This window comes from Lissotriton vulgaris, chromosome 11 (assembly GCF_964263255.1).
Source record: "Lissotriton vulgaris chromosome 11, aLisVul1.2, whole genome shotgun sequence".
NCBI classification, from domain to species: Eukaryota; Metazoa; Chordata; class Amphibia; order Caudata; family Salamandridae; genus Lissotriton; species Lissotriton vulgaris.
The window spans coordinates 828,951,185-828,971,867 of NC_141699.1; positions in this window are offsets into that span (position 1 = coordinate 828,951,185).

The window sequence follows — 20,683 nt, forward strand, 5'->3', positions numbered from 1 at the left end:
TGACTTAGCCCCTACCGCGGCTCACGCATCGGGCGTGAGCACGCCTGCGCCGTGACCGGCTCTTCCCCTCGGCTCGGGGACAGAATTAGTTGCGGGCCAGCGCGGCGGTGCGGGAGGGCTCTGGGGACAGCGCGGCAATCAGGGGGAGCTCGGGGTCCCTAACGGGGAGTGCAGACGGAGCGCACAGCTCTCACTCACCCGTGGGGACTCCGAGGATGCGCAGACTTCTCCTGTCGGCTCCAAGCAAGGAGCAGCTCCTGATGACGGGGAAAGAACAAGTTGCGGGCCCCGAGCTCGATGCAGGAATGCGACTTCACTTTGGTGATTGGGGCCGAGTCGGCAAGAGCAGCGCGACTCGGTCCGGTCCGTGCTTTGGGGGCTCGTCAAGGGAGGAGTACTTCAGGGAGGCAAAGCGTCACACGGGAGCCCTCAGTACAGGCAGTACCGAGCGGGGGCTCCCTTCACAGTGCGACGTGGCCTCTCGGGGGGGAACAGCTGACAGCGGGGCGGCCGGGTGCACTCAGATGCACGGTGCTCGTCCAGGCAGCAGGCTGATCGCGTCCCCGTAATTCCGGCGGGAGGGGCTCAGTCGGACTCAGGCGCTCTTTCAAGCAGGCGGGGGTAGAGGAGCGGCCGGCCTTAGCCCTGGGGCAGAGAGCGACTCCGAGTAGAGCGAGGCTCTCAAGGACAAGGGGGCAGACTTAACCTCCGGCGGGAAGAAATACTCGGCCTCAGGCAGGAACCTAGCCAGAGCACAGGAGAACCCACTGTTCCTGGGGTTCAGTTCAGGGGGCAAGCTCAACTCAAGCCCTTGGAGAATGTTTTAAAGCACAAAGCAGCAAAGTCTTTTCTCATCAAGTCTTTTCCTCTCCTTTCTCAGCAAGGCAAGCAGCAGGCTAGTCCTTCCAGCGTCTTCTTCTCCTTCTAGTTGGGCAGAGGTTCTTCGTGGTAAAACAGGATTCTGATTTCTTAGGAGCAGAGCTCCTACCTTTATACTGCATTTCTTTTGTTCTTACAGGCCAGGGGGGCCTTTGCATAACTACTTTCAGTCTCTGAGCACTGTGTTGGGGGTACTCTGACTTCTGCTTTCAGTGTGAGGGGCAGGCACATCAGACGCTCCACAGGAGGTGGAGCCAGCATTGTGTGGACAGGGGCAGCCAGGAATACCTTGTTGATGGTGCGTCGCCCTTCCTGGGCCAGGTGCCGGCTGAGTCATCAGTCGCTCCCCAGGGGGGCGGAGCCAGCATTGTGGTGGCAGAGCACAGCCTGATTAAGAGCCCAGGGCCACTCCTACCTCCCACTAAGGTGTAATCCTTGCATTCACCACCTGTCCCCCAGCCCGGTCACTCACACAACCCAGACAGTCAGATACACATACTAGCAGAGGCGGGCTGAAATGGTTAGGCAAGCAAATGCTAGCTTTCTAAAAGTAGCATTTGCAAACACAGGATATTAAAATAAACTTTACTAAAATAAGTAATTTATTATTCTGAGTTCAGGCATACTAAACATTATTTTCTACTATGTTACCTGAGACTGCTGGGATTATAGAGTGTAATAATTCCAGCAGCCCATCTGGCCTAAAGGGAGCAGGTAGCCTTACACTAGTGAAAAACGAATTTGGCTGTAATTCACTATTAGGACATGCCACACACATCAGGGCTTGTCCTACCTTACACTTACAATGCACCCTGCCCTAGGCCCTACCATAGGGGTGACTAATAAGAAGTTATGGGAAGGTTTAGGGGCTGGCAAGTGTGTGCACTTGCCCAGCCAGCATGACAGTACCAGACTGCACGCAGGTTCTGCAATGGCAGACCCTAGACACATTTTAAGGCTGCTTCTGTGGGTGGCGCAACCAGCACTGCAGGCCCACTAGCAGTATTGGCATTTACAAGCCCTGGCACTCCAGGTGCACTTTACTGAGGACTGACAGTAAATCAAATGAACCAATTAGGACATCAATCACAGTTACACTTTACATTGGGAGAGCATATGCACTTTAGCAATGGTCAGCAGTGGTAAAGTGCCCAGAGTCATTAAACCAACAAAAACAGGTCAGAGAGAGTATTGGAGGAAGGCAAAAAGTTTAGGGATGACCCTGCCAAGAGTGCCAGGTGCAACAGGGCAGAAACAGAGCGAGATGACACTCGCAAAGAGAGAGATGGCGCAGGCAGAGAGTGGGATGGCACACGCAAGGAGAGAGATGACACACGCAAAGAGAGAGATGACACACACAAAGAGAGAGATGGGGCAGGCACAGAGTGAGATGACACACGCAAAGAAAGAGGTGACACACACAAAGAGAGAGATGACACACACAAAGAGTGAGATGGGGCAGACACAGAGTGAGATGACACACGCAAAGAGAGAGATGACAGACACAAAGAGAGAGATTGTGCAGACAGAGATTGAGATGATACACGCAAACAGATAGATGACACACACAAAGAGAGAGATGGGGCAGAAACAGAGCGAGATGACACACGCAAAGAGAGAGATGGCGCAGGCAGAGAGTGAGATGACACACGGAAAGAGAGAGATAGCGCAGGCAGAGAGTGAGATGACACAGGCAGAGAGTGAGATGTCACACACAAAGAGAGAGATGACACACAGAAAGAAAGAGATGGTACAGGCACACAGTGAGATGATACACGCAAAGAGAGAGATGACACACACAAAGAGAGAGATGACACACACAAAGAGTGAGATGGGGCAGGCACAGAGTGAGATGACACACGCAAAGAGAGAAATGACACACACAAAAAGAGAGATGGTGCATGGACTGAGTGAGATGACACATAAAAGGAGAGAGATGACACACACCAAGAGAGAGATGACACACACAAAAAGAGAGATGACACACACAAAGAGAGAGATCGTGCAGACAGAGATTGAGATGATACACGCAAACAGGGAGATGGCAAACACAAAGAGAGAGATGGGGCAGAAACAGAGCGAGATGACACACTCAAAGAGAGAGATGGTGCAGGCAGAGAGTGAGATGGCACACGGAAAGAGAGAGATAGCGCAGGCAGAGAGTGAGATGACACACGCAAGGATAGAGATGACACACACAAAGAGAGAGATGACACACGCAAAGAGAGAGATGACATACACAAAGAGAGAGATGACACACACTAAGAGAGAGATGGGGCAGGCACAGAGTGAGATGACACACGCAAAGAGAGAAATGACAGACACACAAAGAGAGAGATGGTGCAGGGACTGAGTGAGATGACACACACAAGGAGAGAGATGACACACACAAAGAGAGAGATCGTGCACACAGAGATTGAGATGACACACGCAAACAGGGAGATGACACACACGAAGAGAGAGATGGGGCAAAAACAGAGCGAGATGACACACGCAAAGGGAGAGATGGCGCAGGCAGAGAGTGAGATGGCACACGGAAAGAGAGAGATAGTGCAGGCAGAGAGTGTGATGAGACACGTAAAGAGAAAGATGACACGCACAATGAGAGAGATGACACACACAAAGAGAGAGATGGGGCATGCACTGAGTGAGATGACACACGCAAAGAGAGAGATGACACACACAAAGAGAGAGATGACACACACAAAGAGAGAGATGGGGCAGGCACAGAGTGAGATGACACACGCAAAGAGAGAAATGACACACACAAAGAGAGATGGTGCAGGGAGTGGGGACTGAGTAAGATGACACACACAAGGAGAGAGATGACACACACAAAGAGAGAGATGACACACACAAAGATAGAGATGACACACACAAAGAGAGAGATCGTGCAGACAGAGATTGAGATGACACAGGCAAACAGAGAGATGACACACACAAAGAGAGAGATGGGGCAGAAACAGAGCGAGATGACACACACAAAGATAGAGATGGTGCAGGGAGAGAGTGATATGGCACACGGAAAGAGAGAGATAGCGCAGGCGGAGAGTGAGATGACACACGCAAAGAGAGAGAAGACATAGGCAGAGAGAAATGACACACGCAAAGAGAGAGATGACACACACAAAGAGAGAGATGGGGCAAGCACAGAGGGAGATGACACATGCAAAGAGAGAAATGACACACACAAAGAGAGAGAAGAGGTGCAGGGCCTGAGTGAGATGACACACACAAGGAGAGAGATGACACCCACAAAGAGAGAGTTGACACACACAAAGAGAGAGATGACAGACACAAAGAGAGAGATTGTGCAGACAGAGATGGAGATGACACACACAAACAGAGAGATGACACACACAAAGAGAGAGATGGGGCAGAAACAGAGCGAGATGACACATGCAAAAAGAGAGATGGCACAGGCAGAGAGTGAGATGGCACACGGAAAGAGAGAGATAGCGCAGGCAGAGAGTGAGATGACACACTCAAGGAGAGAGATGACACACGCAAAGTGAGAGATGTCACACACAAAGAGAGAGATGGGGCAGGCACAAAGAGAGAGATCGTGCAGACAGAGATTGAGATGACACACGCAAACAGAGAGAAGACACACACAAAGAGAGAGATGGGGCAGAAACAGAGCGAGATGACACACGCAAAGAGAGAGATGGCGCAGGCAGAGAGTGGGATGGCACACGGAAAGAGAGATAGTGCAGGCAGAGAGTGAGATGACACACGCAAGGAGAGAGATGATACACGCAAAGAGAGAGATGACACACACAAAGAGAGAGATGGGGAAGGCACAGAGTGAGATGACACATGCAAAGAGAGAGATGACACACACAAAGAGAGAGATGGGGCAGACACAGAGTGAGATGACACACGCAAAGAGAGAGATGACAGACACAAAGAGAGAGATTGTGCAGACAGAGATTGAGATGACACACGCAAACAGATAGATGACACACACAAAGAGAGAGATGGAGCAGAAACAGAGCGAGATGACACATGCAAAGAGAGAGATGGCGCAGGCAGAGAGTGAGATGGCACACGGAAAGAGAGAGATAGCGCAGGCAGAGAGTGAGATGACACAGGCAGAGAGTGAGATGTCACACACAAAGAGAGAGATGACACACAGAAAGAGAGAGATGGTACAGGCACACAGTGAGATGATACACGCAAAGAGAGAGATGACACACACAAAAAGAGAGATGACACACACAAAGAGGGAGATGGGGCAGGCACAGAGTGAGATGACACACGTAAAGAGAGAAATGACACACACAAAAAGAGAGATGGTGCATGGACTGAGTGAGATGACACACACAAGGAGAGAGATGACACACACAAAGAGAGGGATGACACACACAAAGAGAGAGATGACACACACAAAGAGAGAGATGGTGCAGACAGAGATTGAGATGATACACGCAAACAGGGAGATGACAAACACAAAGTGAGAGATGGGGCAGAAACAGAGCGAGATGACACACTCAAAGAGAGAGATGGTGCAGGCAGAGAGTGAGACGGCACACGGAAAGAGAGAGATAGCGCAGGCAGAGAGTGAGATGACACACGCAAGGATAGAGATGACACACACAAAGAGAGAGATGACACACAAAGAGAGAGATGGGGCATGCACAGAGTGAGATGACACACGCAAAGAGAGAGATGACATACGCAAAGAAAGAGGTGACACACACAAAGAGAGAGATGACACACACAAAGAGTGAGATGGGGCAGACACAGAGTGAGATGACACACGCAAAGAGAGAGATGACAGACACAAAGAGAGAGATTGTGCAGACAGAGATTGAGATGACACACGTAAACAGATAGATGACACACACAAAGAGAGAGATGGGGCAGAAACAGAGCGAGATGACACACGCAAAGAGAGAGATGGCGCAGGCAGAGAGTGAGATGACACACGGAAAGAGAGAGATAGCGCAGGCAGAGAGTGAGATGACACAGGCAGAGAGTGAGATGTCACACACAAAGAGAGAGATGACACACAGAAAGAGAGAGATGGTACAGGCACACAGTGAGATGATACACGCAAAGAGAGAGATGACACACACAAAGAGAGAGATGACACACACAAAGAGTGAGATGGGGCAGGCACAGAGTGAGATGACACACGCAAAGAGAGAAATGACACACTCAAAAAGAGAGATGGTGCATGGACTGAGTGAGATGACACACAAAAGGAGAGAGATGACACACACAAAGAGAGAGATGACACACACAAAGAGAGAGATGACACACACAAAGAGAGAGATCGTGCAGACAGAGATTGAGATGATACACACAAACAGGGAGATGACAAACACAAAGAGAGGGATGGGGCAGAAACAGAGCGAGATGACACACTCAAAGAGAGAGATGGTGCAGGAAGAGAGTGGGATGGCACACGGAAAGAGATAGATAGTGCAGGCAGAGAGTGAGATGACACACGCAAGGAGAGAGATGACACACGCAAAGAGAGAGATGACACACACAAAGAGAGAGATGGGGCAGGCACAGAGTGAGATGACACACGCAAAGAAAGAGATGACACACACAAAGAGAGAGATGACACACACAAAGAGAGAGATGGGGCAGACACAGAGTGAGATGACACACGCAAAGAGAGAGATGACAGACACAAAGAGAGAGATTGTGCAGACAGGGATTGAGATGACACACACAAACAGATAGATGATACACACAAAGAGAGAGATGGGGCAGAAACAGAGCGAGATGACACACGCAAAGAGAGAGATGGCGCAGGCAGAGAGTGAGATGGCACACGGAAAGAGAGAGATAGCGCAGGCAGAGAGTGAGATGACACAGGCAGAGAGTGAGATGTCACACACAAAGGGAGAGATGACACACAGAAAGAGAGAGATGGTGCAGGCACACAGTGAGATGATACACGCCAAGAGAGAGATGACACACACAAAGAGAGAGATGACACACACAAAGAGAGAGATGGGGCAGGCACAGAGTGAGATGACACACGCATAGAGAGAAATGACACACACAAAGAGAGAGATGGTGCATGGACTGAGTGAGATGACACACACAAGGAGAGAGATGCTACACACAAAGAGAGAGATGACACACACAAAGAGAGAGATGACACACACAAAGAGAGAGATCGTGCAGACAGAGATTGAGATGATACACGCAAACAGGGAGCTGACAAACACAAAGAGTGAGATGGGGCAGAAACAGAGCGAGATGACACACTCAAAGAGAGAGATGGTGCAGGCAGAGAGTGAGATGGCACACGGAAAGAGAGATATAGCGCAGGCAGAGAGTGAGATAACACACGCAAGGATAGAGACGACACACACAAAGAGAGAGATGACACACACAAAGAGAGAGATGGGGCATGCACAGAGTGAGATGACACACGCAAAGAGAGAGATGACATACACAAAGAGAGAGATGACACACACAAAGAGAGAGATGGGGCAGGCACAGAGTGAGATGACACACGCAAAGAGAGAGATGACACACACAAAGAGAGAGATGGGGCATGCACAGAGTGAGATGACACAGGCAAAGAGAGAGATGACACACACAAAGAGAGAGATGACACACTCAAAGAGAGAGATGGGGCAGGCACAGAGTGAGATGACACATGCAAAGAGAGAAATGACACACACAAAGAAAGAGATGGTGCAGGGACTGAGTGAGATGACACACACAAGGAGAGTGATGACACACACAAAGAGAGAGATGACACACACAAAGAGAGAGATGACACACACAAAGAGAGAGATCGTGCACACAGAGATTGAGATGACACACGCAAACAGGGAGATGACACACACAAAGAGAGAGATGGGGCAGAAACAGAGCGAGATGCCACACGCAAAGAGAGAGATGGCGCAGGCAGAGAGTGAGATGGCACACAGAAAGAGAGAGATAGTGCAGGCAGAGAGTGTGATGACACACGTAAAGAGAGTGATGACACACACAAAGAGAGAGATGACACACACAAACAGAGAGATTGGGCATGCACAGAGTGAGATGACACACACAAACAGATAGATGACACACACAAAGAGAGAAATGGGGCAGAAACAGAGCGAGATGATCCACGCAAAGAGAGAGATGGTGCAGGGAGAGAGTGAGATGGCACACGGAAAGAGAGAGATAGCGCAGGCAGAGAGTGAGATGACACACGCAAGGAAAGAGATGGCGCAGGCAGAGAGTGAGATGACACACGCAAAGAAAGAGATGGCATAGGCAGAGAGAGAGATCACACACGCAAAGAGTGAGATGACACACGCAAAGAATGAGATGGTGCAGGCAGAGAGTAGGAATAATAATGAAACTGTACTGCACTGCCATAAACTGAGAAACAACACTCACTGCATGATTTCCTACTCTGGTGAGACACAGTTGCTGTGCTATAAACTTAGTTACTTTGTAAACTAGTGTTTATATTGTTTACTTATTGTCATTAGAAGAGTCATTCAAAACACAATCTTCAGTGAAAAAAAAGAATGCTCCTGGTAAGCAAAGAAAGGCTTTTTTGAGGAAATTAACGCAATGTAAAAAACATCTGGATATTGTTTCAAAGAAAAAAAAATCATCTGTCAATACAAAGAAAAAGCAGAGCCCCCCAAAAAATGTTAGACCTGTACAAGGAGATGATATTTTCTTTAGTAATAGATGGAGAAATCAATTTATTGACATTTGTAGACAAATGTTTCATAACAGAATTGTTTTAAATTTATTAAAAAATGTTAAGAATTATAAAAAGAAAACTGCTTCTTACAAGAAAAAGAAAAGTATAGAGAATATTTTGGATCTGGCTTTTGAAGTGAATTTTTTTTATTCATTTTAGTAATCAATAGAATTCGTACACTAGATAAGGTAATCAATGTTTTGAAATCAAACTGTAAGTGGAAAAGAGTAATTAATAGGACAAATTTTTGTGATGTTTTTTCTGGAGAATGGAATCATAGTTCAAGTTGTGAGCCATTTTTTAATGAAGAGAGTTACTTTCAGGATAATTATTTGGTGCATGCAGTTGACACCAGTGATTGAGCATATGAGGTGAAGGACGGTTGTCCGGTTGAAAAAGAAAAATTGTGCCTAGAAATGCAGAAGAGGTATTAGCTGATGAAGATTTAGGGAGACGTCCTAAGGCTCCAGTGTATACTTGGAATTGTAGTAGTATTTGTAGTATGCAACAGGATTCAATTGATTTGTTTTGCAATTTCTTACGTACATATACTAGGAAAAGTCTGAAACAAAAGATGAAGATGTTACAAGAGTTAGATCCTTTCAGAGTGGGAGAAAAAACAAGTTTGCATGGGCATTCACTGGCTTGTCTTTCAAGAAAAGTATGTCAGAGTGTTTTTCACCATTTTAGGATGTTAGCAGTGCATCATAATAAAGTGAGGAAATTAGTGAGAAGGTTGTATTATGAAAAAAGTCCAGCACTTAAGCTAAAACAGTTAAACAGTGCTCTTTTGCATGGATCTGAATTAGATGTGAAGAACATTTGTGAAGAAATTGAGTTTTGTTATTTTGGTGAAAAAGAGGACAGTGCAGAAACTGATACAGTAATAGAAGGTAATGTGGAAGGGAATGTACAAATTTCAAGTACAGAAAAATTTGACCATGAAATTACAAAGTTTAAGGTCAATTCAAGTGAAAGGCCTATTTTTTCTTGTGTGTGTTGTCGACTAACTCATTATAAGAATCAGACTAGTTTAGTTGATTTATATGTAAAAAGTGAAATGGAAAATAATAATGAGTGGAAAGATTTTGCAACTTATTTGTTGGTAGAAAATTGTTTTGATTTGGGTTCTGATCAACGTATTTGTAAATATTGTTATAATACATTGAATGAAAACAGAATGCCTGCTAGAGCTGTTCATAATAATCTTGAGTTGGTAGACATTCCTTCTGAATTGATGGATTTAAATACCTAGGAGTCTATTCTGATTCAATGTGTGCATCCTTTTCAGGCTATTGCTCGCATGGAGCCTAAGACAGGGAAATTGCCTCCCTCAGATTTACAGAGAGGATTAAAGGGAAGAGTTGTTTATTTGCCTCTAGATTTTAAGAAAAATATTGATACAATTGGTGTAGAAAAAGTGGAAGAGGAATCTCTGGGTATTCTAGTTAATGGTGTTCCGACGAAGAGTAAGAAAATCTGGCAAGAATTAGTGGATGTTAGGAAAGTCAAAAAGGCAACGTTGTATTTGATAAAAAACAATCACTACCACAAAAATGTGTATGTTGGAGAAGAGGAAACAACTGTAGAAGAGGACAGTGATTTCTCAGCTGGGAAAATTGAAAAAGTTGATGTCTCTAGAAGTGAAGAAATTTATGAACATTATAGTGTTCATCCTTTGCATTCCAAAGAAGTAATGGGGAATGCTTTCGACTTGTTTCAAATGAAAGAAGCAAAAGGAAGTCCCATTAGTGTATGGGAAGAAAGTTTGGAAGCTGGTTGTTTTCCTCAGTTATTTCCAACAGGTCAAGGTCGACGATATGACGACCGACCTTTTCAAATTCCTGCATCTGAATACCGGACTTTAAGATTATATACAGAAGATCCAAGGTTTTGTCAATGCATTCCATATTTGTTTCATCTACTGCCTGAGAGTGACTTGTCTGGACTTTCTTATGCAGTGAACCATATACTGAAAAGTGGAGTACATCTGCAAAATGTTTTGGCAAGGAACTTTATGGATAAAGTCAAACTGCAAGACAGTATTTTGGAATCTCACCTCAATTAATCTCATGGCATGTCAGCGTGGTAATAACGAGTATTAGTGCTGTCGTCATGGGGAATTGAAATGTATGCTAAGAAACTTAGGAACTCCTACATGGGTCCTCACTCTTAGCTGTGCTGAGTATGCTTGGGAAGACTTACTTCAATTTCTACGAGAGGCAAATGCAAACATTGAAAATATAGAATACAAGACACCTGGAGAACTGTGCTGTTTGGATCTAGTTAATGTATGCAGGTATTTCAATCATAGATTCGAAGCTATGATGTCTTTTATCACAAACAAACAAAATCCTCCGCTTGGAGAGGTTTTGGATTTCTTTTGGAGAAAGGAGTATCAAGCAAGAGGTGCTCCTCACATACATATGCTGCTATGGATCAAAGATGCACCCAAATTAGGAACAGATTCGGATGACACAGTGATGAGTTTCATTGAACAGTATTCTACATGTTCTGTTCCAAAAGTACAGAAGAAAACATTTTAAGACATCAAGTTTTACGCTTTCAAACCCATCGTTGTAGAAAATACTGTCGTTGAACGTTCAAATCCAAGGACAAGTTCTACACAAAATGTCGTTTTGGATTTTCACGACCAGTAATATCTAAAGGAAGAGTGAACAATTTTATGTCTTCTCTGCGACATACTGTGACAAGAAATTCACCGAAAAATACATACACCTTAAGAAGAAATGAAGAGTCCAAATATATAAATGACTACAACCCAGTCATTTTGTCCATGTGGAATGCTAACATGGATATTCAATATGTTGCTGACAACTCTATTGCTGTGGCTCTATATGTGACGTCTTACATCACAAAATCCGAAAAGACGGAACTGAAAGAAATGTGGGAGGAAATTTCACATGAAAAGAGACTAAGTAAGAAATTGTACAGTTACAGTCTGAAGACGTTGTCGCATCGAGAAATTGGAGCACATGAATGTTCTGATCGGTTATCATCAGCAAGTCTATATGCCAAATCTAGAAAAATCATTTGGGTGAGTCTAGGTCTTGCTGCAACACGCAACCGAGTTTTGAAATCTGTACAAGAAATTGAGTATTTGGCGGAGAAAGAACCAAACAGTACAGATATTTTGAAGACAAACATGTTGGATACATACTATCCAAATAGAAGTAGTCATCTTGAGGATGTTTGTCTCTATGAAGTTCTGCAAAGCTATACTTTTAGGAGGAACATTACAGAAGATATCAATAAAGGAGTATATGCTGTAATTGGATATGAAGGATGTCTGGTGAATCAAAGAAAAGGACATTTGATTAATCATCGAAAATTGAGTTGCGAATCTCCTGACAAAAGGGAATTTTACTATTTAGCTCTTTTGCAACTCTTTAAGCCATGGCGCACAGAAGAGGACCTACTTTGAGATTTTCTCACTTATGAAGATTCTTTCAATGTAACCAAGGATACCATAGAATGTCCCGTTTTTTCACATTATCTGCAAATGTTGAATGAGGAAATACAGCAAGAAGCTACAATTGCAGCAGAGATTGCGAGAGACAGTTCTCAAGACAGTCAGAGTTCTGCTTCATTGAGTCAGGGTCCACTAGGAGGACCAATTATCCAAAATGAAGCTGCCAATGCCATGGATGAAGTGGAAAGAGCCATGGAACAAGCTCAGGAGGATGTAGTTAACTTAGAAGATTTGGAAAAAGAACTAAACGTTGACAAGAAACAAATATATGACGAAGTCACAGAACAGATTGAGCATGGTTTATGTCATGAGAAAAAAGAGTGCTCATGTACGTCATTTATGCCTGTCCAACTGTACGTGAGTGGAGAAGCAGGAACTGGAAAAAGTTTTCCGATTAAAGCAATTGCAAGTTATCTGCAGAAAAGAACTGAGTCATCGCTGTCTTGTGTTGTTACCGCTCCAACTGGGTTGGCAGCACATAACATTAAAGGGATTACTTTACATCGTTTATTGATGCTGCCTGTAGAGCATGATAATAAATTGCAATACTACAAGCTATCTGGAGAAGCTTGTTGTGAAGTTTCCAGAGTCCTGAAGAAAATGAAACTTCTTATCATTGATGAGGTAAGCATGGTATCAAATGTAATGCTTGCTTTTGTGCATTTAAGAATGCAAGAAATTCTTAAAACAGAGTATGATGTGTTATTTGGAGGCATACACGTCATTGTTTTTGGAGATCTACTGCAGCTAACTCCAGTGAAAGGACAACCAGTGTTTAAAATGCTTACGCATGAAGATACGAGGAAGTGCCTAGGAAGCATTGGAAATGTTAATACATGGTTACATTTCAAATATGCAAAACTGCTTCAAAATATGCAACAGGCAAAGGATGAAGATTATAAAAATATTCTACAAGATGTAAGAATTGGAAAAGTAAGTGAGCATGGCAAAGAAGCTTTACAGGCACTATTAATTTCAAATTTGTTTCCAAACGAAAATATTCCTCCAGAGAATATTTTAAAGAAAATTGCTGAAAACAAATCTGTCCTATGCTTGATGCCAACTCTGCAAGAATGTTCAATCTTCAACAACAAAATGTTAAAGTTAGAAAATCAAGAGATTGTGAAACTGGAAGCTATTGATAAAATAGAGCATGAAGAAGCTACTGTTATTTTGTCAGAAAAGTTGAAATCAAAATTGGATTCTTCAGAGGAGACAATATCTAAAACTGCTGGTTTGGAAAAGACTCTGTATGCATGTTTAAATTGTCGTATAATTTTACGACGGAATTTACATGTGGAAAAAGGTTTATTAAATGGAGCAATGGGTCATGTTGTTGATTTTATGAATTACCGAATTAGAGATGAAATTGAATTTTTGAAAATTAAATTTGATTGAATTGAGGAAGTACAACAATTTAGTTGTTGTTCTGCTCGATTTTTGCTTGTGAAAGATTTATATGTCCGCCGAAAACAGTTTCCTGTTTCTTTGGCATATGCGGTGACTATTCATAAATCTCAAGGTTTAAGTGTAGATAGTGCTTTGGTGAATATTGGAAGTTCTGTGTTCAAGGTGGGTATGGCATATGTTGCTTTATCTCGAGTCAGAACTTTATCTGGATTGTACTTGATTGATTTTGATGAGACAAAGATTAGTGCAGATCTAAATTGTGTAAAAGACTAAAATAGGTTCAGTAGAGAGTATGCTCCAAATTTACCTCAATATCCTCTATTTGAAAAGCGTGTGGTAGGCCAAAAAATAAGAAATGAGAAAAATTGTAGTGCAGTTGTAGCAAAAAGATGAACCAGTAATTGTAAGCAGAAAGGATTCAGTTAAAGATGTTGTCGGATTTCAGTTTGAAAACAGTTCTGGTGTCAACTGCTATGCTAATGTAGTGGTTAATGTTGTTTTTTTTCTCCAAACTTTACAAGAACAGATTGTTGAAAATCGGGATCAAAGATTTTGTTGTTTGTTGAATACTGTGTTTGAGAAATGTAGTAGTGATAAAACAAAAATAGAAAGTGTTTCTGATATTCGAAATGTTTTAGACATATGTTCTGGTATAAATCAATTTTCACAGAATATTCAGCAAGATTGTCAGGAATTTCTAATGTATATGCTTGTTGTATTGCAAGATGAAGGTATAGATGTAGAAAATCTTTTTGGCCTTTCTTATAAATGGCAGCATAACTGCCACAATTGTTCCTTTTCAAGTACTACTACAATAGACACTGAAAGATTTATATATTTGACTTTACCAGACTGCAAATCAGTGTATTTTAATAATCTAGTTAGAGAAGCAAATCAAAACATGGTCTGTACTCAATGTAAATCTGCAATGCTATCAACATTATTTATATAAAGATATGGACAGTATGTAATTTTAATGTTCCAACGATGTAGACCTGATGGAACTAAATTGACAACTTTAATTAAAATTTTTGTGGCTTCTCAATTATCAATTTCAGGAAGAACCTTTGTAACTGCAGCAATTATTTTCCATGATGGTCCTTCGACAACATCAGGACATTATTATTATTATTATTATTATTATTAAATTACACTTGTATAGCGCTATCTACCCGGAGGCCTCGTAGCGCTCATGACTTACTCTTTATTATCGCATGCGCAGGGCAGATCAGTGTGCTTTTGCATACAGGTGTGTTTTGAGGATTTTCCTAAAAGCAAGATGGTTAGTGATTTCCCGAAGAGAAGGGGGGAGGGCGTTCCAAAGCCTGGCCGCGTTATGTGAAAAGGAGCGACCACCCCATCGAGCCTTCTTGACTCTGACGGAGGTGGCCAGTTGAAGGGAGCCAGAACGGAGAGAACGCCCAGGCACGTAGGGGGTGGCCAAAGTCTGCAAGATTGCGGGACCAGTGTGATGGAAGGCCTTGTGTAAAATACACATAGATTTGAATTGCACTCTCGCCGCAATAGGGAGCCAATGGAGTTCTCTTAAGGCATCCCTGGCTGACTGTCGGCGAGGAAGATTGTAGAGGAGGCGGGCCGCACTGTTTTGGGTGACTTGGAGCTTTTGGATGACAAAGGAGGGGGCTCCCAAAAAAAGAGAGTTCCCATAGTCCAGGCGCGACAATATCAGGGCCTGGACAAGAATCCTCCTGGCCTGAAAAGGGAGCAGAGGGGGCACCTTCCGCAGCATCCTCATCAACCCAAAACAGGTGGCTGCAATCTTAGTGGCTTGTACTGAGAAATTCAAGGCTGGGTCGAGCCAGATCCCCAGGCTCTTTATCTGGGGCTTGGGAGTCGGGGGCTCACCCAGACATGGTGGCCAGATGGATGTAAAAACAGAGGGGGGAGAATTCCCCAACAAAATGACATCTGTTTTCTCTCCATTGAGTTTTAAACAGGAGGAATGCATCCATCTGGCGACCGCCTCTAGACAGGGACCTAAGGTGTGGGACGAACCCTCCGCGTGGTCTAAAGAGACCACCAGTTGGGTATCGTCCGCGTAGGTGACAATACGCACACCGAAGGGTTGGACTATCCTGTCTAGAGGCTCCATGTAAACATTAAACAGGGTGGGGCTCAGGGAGGAGCCCTGAGGAACCCCACACCTGAGAGAATGTTTAGATGATACTGCCTCACCCTCAAAGACCTGGAAGAACCGGTCGGTCAAGAAAGACGTCAGCCATTCCAGGGCCGCGCCCGACACGCCCATGTCCGTTAGTCGTTGCAACAACGTGACATGGTTCACCGTGTCGAACGCGGCACTCAGGTCCAATAAAATAATGGCGACCTTCCCACCCCGGTCCAGCACAGCTCTTGCTTCTTCCGTAACCGCTAGAAGCGCAGTTTCCGTCCCATGTCGCGGGCGGAACCCTGTCTGAGAGGCACGCAGGAGACTGTTTGACTCCAGATAGTTCGTTAGGATGTTGTTTACGTGCCTCTCAAGCAGTTTGCTCAACCAGGGGAGCAAGGAGATGGGACGGTAGTTTGCTAAATTACTTTGGTCGAGATTGGGCTTTTTTAGCAGCGCTCTAACCATTGCGCACTTCCATGTCGGGGGAACGGAGTTGGAGGAGATGGAGGTGTTAAGGACATCCAATATAATAGGGCGGATCATATCCATCGCCAGTTTGAGAGTGTTTGGGGGTGCTGGATCATTGGGAGAGCCAGAGGTGACTTTAACAGTCAGTTTATCCAGTGCTGGGGCGTCCAAGGGAGGAATAGTGTCTAGCCTACAAGAAGCCAAGGCATCGAAGGTTGGGGGAGTGGAGGGTTCCAGCTCGTTATTAGAGTCCTCAAATGAGGAGTAGATTGTAAGAATCTTTTGAGAAAAGAAGTTAGCCAGATCATTAAACAGCTTATTTAAAATAACAAAAAGGCTGGACTAATTGTAATGATACTCAATTGACTTTTAAACAACGTTTGCCTTTGACTTACAAAATTCTTACCTATTGTTTTTACAACCGAAATTTTAGGAAAGGTAATTGGACTATAAAGATTGGAGTAGTTAATAAAACTTAGTCTGCTGTTCAAAATTACTTTGTGAGTGAGAGTGATCAAGATAATAAAAAACTTGTAGTTGTCATAGAGGTAGTGTAAGTGTATCACATAGTGAGTGATATCAGTATTATAGGAGATGTTGATCATGAGGGAGCCAGAGGTGGAAATTTAACTATTGTTAGATGATCAAAAAGATGTTGGAGCTTTTCATTCAGAAAGTCGGGTAAATGGAAGTTTAAGAGTACTATTGAATAATTTTCAAAGAAAAGGACTTTCCATATACTATTTGGCCTTGTGGAAAAGTAAGTGAATCAAAAATGAGTTAAGATATGTTTTTTCTAAGTTTGACATTATTTATTGAAACGTTGTATGGGTTTTTTAAACACAATCTTTTTGATTGGGTTTTTTGAACTCACTGTTTTTAGTGAAATTCAATATATTCTGAGAACAGCAAAAACAAACCATATAACATGTTGTACAAGCTATTTTGTATTGTGAAATATATATTATACTCCCCTTGTCTCACGCTCACTCACCTTTTTCCACCCTCTATCACCCCTCTTTACTCACCTTCACTGCCCTTCTCTCACTCTCCTTCACCCCGTTCCCTTACTTCACTTCCCCCACTACCCCTCATTCCCCATTCCTTCACTCCCCTTCCCCTCTCTCCCCTCCACCACTTTCCAGCTCTCAGTCTCTCTGCTTCACTCCCCTTCCCCTTCTTTCCTTCCTTTGCTCCCTCAGTAATTCCCCTTCCCTCACTCCTTCCTTCACTACCTCTATGTCCTCACTCCCTCACTCCCCTTGTCTTACGCTCACTTGCCTTTATCCACCCTCTATCACCCCTCTTTCCTTAACCTCACTGCTCTTCTCTCACCCTCCCTCACCCCCGTTCCCTTACTCCACTTCCCTCACTTATCCTCATTCCCCATCCTTAACTCCCCTTCTCCTCACTCTCCTCCCGCACTAACCTTTTCCCAGTCCTTCTGCTTTACTCCCCTTTCCTTCCTTTGCTCCATCAGTAACTCCCCTTCCCTCACTCACCTTACTCTACTTTACTCACTCCTTCTCTCACTCCCTCTGTCCTCTCACTTCCTCACTCCTCTTCCCTCACTCCCTCTCTTTTACCCTCACTCCCTCTGTCCCCTCACTCTCTCACGCCCCTTCACTCACCCTCACTCACCTTCCATCCCTCATTGTCGTGAATGCACCCTCACTCACTCCCCCTTACCTCTCACTCACTCCCCTTTCCTTACTCCCTTTTCCTCATTTAGTTTTGCTAACTCACATTCCTTTAGTATCTTACTCACCTTCAGTTCATTTCTCTCCCCCTCTCTTCCTCTCTGTCACTGAATCTATCCGCCTCATTATCCTCTTAGTAATTTGCTCTCCCTCTATTTCTTTTTCCCTCTCTCTGTCCTTCACCGTTACTTTATTTCCCTTTCTCTGTCCTTCACTCCTACTTTATCTCTTAGTACCCTTTTATGACTTTTAATCTCCTGCCTTGTCTCTTGTATTTTGAAATATATATTATAAAAATTATAACTTATTTTTTTTCCTCTTCCACAGATATTACATTTAGTAAAAATATGTAATTAAGTTTACACTTCTTATAAGGTAAGTTTGACAAACAAAATTTAGTTTCTCATCACTCTTTTCCTTAACCTCACTACTGTTCTCTTTCCCTCCCTCACCCCTATTCCCTTACTCCGCTTCCCTCACTTATTCTCATTCCCCATGTTTACTCCCCTTTCCCTCCCTCCCCTCCCTCACTCAACTTCTTTCAGTCCCCCTGCTTTATTTCCCTTCCCCTGTCTTCCCTTCTCTTACTCCCTCACTCATTCCCCTTCCCTCACTCACCTTACTTCACTTCCCTCACTCCTTCTCTCACTCCCTCTTTCCTCTCACTTCCTCACTCCCCTTCCTTCACTCCCTCTCTCTTAGCCTCACTCCGTCCCCTCACTCTTTCACTCCTCTTCTGTCACGCTCACTCCCTATAACTCACCCACACTCCCTCACTTACCTTTCTTTGCTCCCTCACTCAGTCCTTTTCTGTCACTCCTTCCTTCACTCCCTCTGTCCCCTCTCTCCCTCACTCCCCTTGTCTTACCCTCACTCACTTTTATCCACCCTCTTTCACCCCTCTTTACTCACGCTCACTGCCCTTCTCTCACCCTCCCTCACCCCCGTTCCCTTACTCCAATTCCCTCACTACCCCTCATTCCCCATCCTTCTCTCCCTTCCCTTTACTTTCATCCCCTACTCACCTTCTCTCAGTACCTCTGCTTCAGTCCTCTTCCCCTGTATTCCCTTCCTTCGCTCCTTCACTCATTCCCCTTCCCTAACTCACCTTACTTCACTTCACTCACTCCTTCTCTCACTCCCTCAGTCCTCTCAAATCCTCAAATCCTCACTCTCTTTCCCTCACTCCCTCTCTCTTAGCCTCACTCCCTCCGTCCCCTCACTCTCTCAGTCCCCTTCCCTCATGCTCACTCCCTTTAACTCACCCACACTCCCTCACTTACCTTTCTATGTTCCCTCACTCAGTCCCCTTCTCTCACTCTTTCCTTCACTCCCTCTGTCTCTTCACTCCCTCACTCCCCTTGTCTCACGCTCACTTGCCTTTATCCACCCACTATCACCACTCTTTCCTCAACCTCACTGCTCTTCTCTTACCCTCGCTCACCTTCCATCCCTCATTGTCGTGAATGCACCCTCACTCACTCCCCCTTACCTCTCACTCACTCCCCTTTCCTTACTCCCTTTTCCTCATTTAGTTTTGCTAACTCACATTCCTTTAGTATCTTACTCACCTTCAGTTCATTTCTCTCCCCCTCTCTTCCTCTCTGTCACTGAATCTATCCGCCTCATTATCCTCTTAGTAATTTGCTCTCCCTCTATTTCTTTTTCCCTCTCTCTGTCCTTCACCGTTACTTTATTTCCCTTTCTCTGTCCTTCACTCCTACTTTATCTCTTAGTACCCTTTTATGACTTTTAATCTCCTGCCTTGTCTCTTGTATTTTGAAATATATATTATAAAAATTATAACTTATTTTTTTTCCTCTTCCACAGATATTACATTTAGTAAAAATATGTAATTAAGTTTACACTTCTTATAAGGTAAGTTTGACAAACAAAATTTAGTTTCTCATCACTCTTTTCCTTAACCTCACTACTGTTCTCTTTCCCTCCCTCACCCCTATTCCCTTACTCCGCTTCCCTCACTTATTCTCATTCCCCATGTTTACTCCCCTTTCCCTCCCTCCCCTCCCTCACTCAACTTCTTTCAGTCCCCCTGCTTTATTTCCCTTCCCCTGTCTTCCCTTCTCTTACTCCCTCACTCATTCCCCTTCCCTCACTCACCTTACTTCACTTCCCTCACTCCTTCTCTCACTCCCTCTTTCCTCTCACTTCCTCACTCCCCTTCCTTCACTCCCTCTCTCTTAGCCTCACTCCGTCCCCTCACTCTTTCACTCCTCTTCTGTCACGCTCACTCCCTATAACTCACCCACACTCCCTCACTTACCTTTCTTTGCTCCCTCACTCAGTCCTTTTCTGTCACTCCTTCCTTCACTCCCTCTGTCCCCTCTCTCCCTCACTCCCCTTGTCTTACCCTCACTCACTTTTATCCACCCTCTTTCACCCCTCTTTACTCACGCTCACTGCCCTTCTCTCACCCTCCCTCACCCCCGTTCCCTTACTCCAATTCCCTCACTACCCCTCATTCCCCATCCTTCTCTCCCTTCCCTTTACTTTCATCCCCTACTCACCTTCTCTCAGTACCTCTGCTTCAGTCCTCTTCCCCTGTATTCCCTTCCTTCGCTCCTTCACTCATTCCCCTTCCCTAACTCACCTTACTTCACTTCACTCACTCCTTCTCTCACTCCCTCAGTCCTCTCAAATCCTCAAATCCTCACTCTCTTTCCCTCACTCCCTCTCTCTTAGCCTCACTCCCTCCGTCCCCTCACTCTCTCAGTCCCCTTCCCTCATGCTCACTCCCTTTAACTCACCCACACTCCCTCACTTACCTTTCTATGTTCCCTCACTCAGTCCCCTTCTCTCACTCTTTCCTTCACTCCCTCTGTCTCTTCACTCCCTCACTCCCCTTGTCTCACGCTCACTTGCCTTTATCCACCCACTATCACCACTCTTTCCTC